A 3,055-nucleotide genomic window follows, 5' to 3' on the forward strand; every position below is an offset into this window, starting at 1 on the left:
CTCAAAAACATTATTTTTGTTATATCTTTCCCCATCTTTCCTGATTTCAAAATCTCACCCACCGTATTTATGTATCTATCTGTTCTAGACGTCAAGGGTGGTAGGTGAGCGTTTGACTCAAAAAGCAAACGTATGCTGGATTTAATATTCCAACACCCTTCCCCTCTTATAGTAGACATTAAAGATAAATTCAAAGAAAATACAAAAACAAAAAGTCTGATTTGCAGGAAGTTTAGAGTAATCGGCAATTTTAAGAATGTCTGGATTGCACCTGTTATTTTGTTCCATTTGATGGTTGCTAAAGATGACACAACAATCTCAGGGATTGACTTTCTAAGGAAGATTAATAGATTTCTCCGCTCCAACACAACTTATGACTTTTGAGACATTTCGTTTTAAAAACGATAAACGTTAGAATTTCCCTGGATGGGTGTTATTAATTCTCGGCATTTTCCTCATTATTTTGGCCTTTTCAACACTTACATCACAGTCGAATGCTCTAGGTACTTCGACTTTTGGCGGATGGATGTTGTGTGATTTCACGATGATTTTCCAATTATTATATTTTATTGAACAGTTTCGTGAGAGAAATTATAATTGACATAATCATCATATCTTCTTCTAAATTAAATACCATTTTTAAAAAAATATCTACTAATTAAAATACTATATAATTAAACTTTATCTGGAAGGGTGATATTTGATTTCTGAATATTCCTTCTTCTTTTTTTAGCACCCATTCTACTATTACATCATTCTTTCTTAAATATGACAAGTGAATAATCTTGGTATTTAGACTTTAGTTGAAGGGATGTTATTCAATTCTTCAATCTTTCTAATATAAATATTGTCACTTTTCTATTCTCAATTACATTATGGTAAATAAAATTCATCTAAGTTCACTATATCTTATTGTATTTGACTAGGTAATATACTATTGTAATCATTTCTATTGATTAATCTTTTTAATTTCAACTAATCATATCTAAATATTTTTATTTTAAAATTAGCTTTTTATGTTTTCTAATGTATATATGGTAGATTTTTTATTTACAAAATCCATAAAACTATTTTACTTCAATTTAATTGGCTTATACTTTTGGTGTCTTATAGGGGCAGGAAGCATACCCCTATTGTCAGGCAATATTTTCGGAAGCATGAATATATGAAAATTTGAAAGAGATTAAATATATTTTAAAGAGTTTTGAATTTAAATAGAATAAAACATTATGCTAAGATTCTAAGATTATATTTATATTCTAGAAATTAGAAATCATTTTTAATGATAATTAAATATATTTTAAATTAGAGAAAACAAAATACAATATCAATAGCTAACTAACATTACATTTATATTATAAATTAGTAATTATGTTTAATGATAAATATTTTTATATTAAAAATATATATAAATGTGAAGTAGTATATAAAAATAAAATTATAATTTTTAAAAATTAAAAATTAAAAATTAAATTATTTTTATATCCAATATATTTTGAAAAATATTAAAATTACAATTCAATTATATTAAATATATTATTAATATCAAATAAATCAATTCTTTTATAATTATCACCTATTAAATTTAATATACTATTCTATCTAATTAAGCTATTAAACTATTATAGCTTACAACAAATACAAGCCATGACACACTTGTTTATATTAGTAATTTTATTTTTTGTAGAGTTACTTTAGAATAGTTAGTTTCTATATTGAAAAAAACTAATGATTACATCAATTATATAATTTTTATAGATTTCTTCAAAATTTGATATTAAACTTGTAATGAAACTGATAGGACAAAATATATGTTGAGAATATTTTTATAAAGAAATTTAAATAATTAAATCAAAAGCACAATGAAAGAAAAAAGTTGATCATTCTACCAATCATTCTTCCATTTGTGATAAAGATATATCAAAGTAGACCTCTCTTGAAAGAAAAGAGGTTTTCATATGCTTAACAAAAGAAAGTATATCTTCCAAATTGGTAATTTTTAAACTATTATAAACATATCAATATAATAGAAGGGGTGGGGGGGATTGAAGTAATGAAAAATATAGAAAGGATGTTTTGTATTGCAATATGTGAAACATATAAAGCCATGACAAAATATGAATTGGAAGACTCTGTGTTGGTTGTGTAACTCGTAGCCAAACTGATAATTGCCAAAATAACTACTAATGTATTAATTATAACAAACCCCCATAATATATTAGGTCCACAAATGAATCCTTGAAAGAACTCAAACTTCAACTTTACAAGATGCTTAGTGAGTAAATCAACAACCTATCAACCAACAAGAAAGAACTAGAGTTGAGTGTTGTGGTTGACTACATATTCTCGAATATAATTTGAAAATTAACCTAAATATTTTTGGTGTGCTCAAGAAAAATAGGATTCTTAACAAATTTTGACACAATTGAGCAATGGAAAAATAAATTTAGTGTTTGATCTTATGAAATATCCATATCTACTAAATGTAATGTAACCATTGTTGGAAATATAAGAGGAGTAACTAAGAGGGGAGGGGTGAATTAGTTACTAGAAAAAAATTTCCAATTCCCTTAGATGTCAATACAAACTTCTAATCAAGCCAAATCCTTGTAGTGCTTGGTTAGAAGTAGATAAATATTTTAATTTAGTTAGCAAAGAAGTCTTAAGATATTAATGTGTATTAACCATTAATAACTTAGTTTTAGAAACATAAAGCATTAAGAAAATAACATGAACACATGAGACACCAAGATTTAACGTGGAAACTCAATCTAGAAAAATGACCAACCAATGCAACTAGTTACAAATTTTAACTCTTCTGAAGTGAGCCCTATTAGGATCCAACTCTATTAAAGATTACATAACACATAGTTAATTGTGACCCTATTAGAGGATTTCAATCACCCTTTTAGGAGAGGCCTTCTTAGAGGTCCTCAGACACTTCAATCTAGAAATGCCACCTTGTTAGAGGATTTAAGAAATGAATGTTAAGCCAACTCTACTAAGAGATTTCTTGACTGCTATGATTGTTAGAGAGTAATAATGATTGACCTGA

Source organism: Cupressus sempervirens, chromosome 4 (genome assembly GCF_028749045.1).
Source record: "Cupressus sempervirens isolate cs-2001-9-10 chromosome 4, ASM2874904v1, whole genome shotgun sequence".
Lineage (NCBI taxonomy): Eukaryota > Viridiplantae > Streptophyta > Pinopsida > Cupressales > Cupressaceae > Cupressus > Cupressus sempervirens.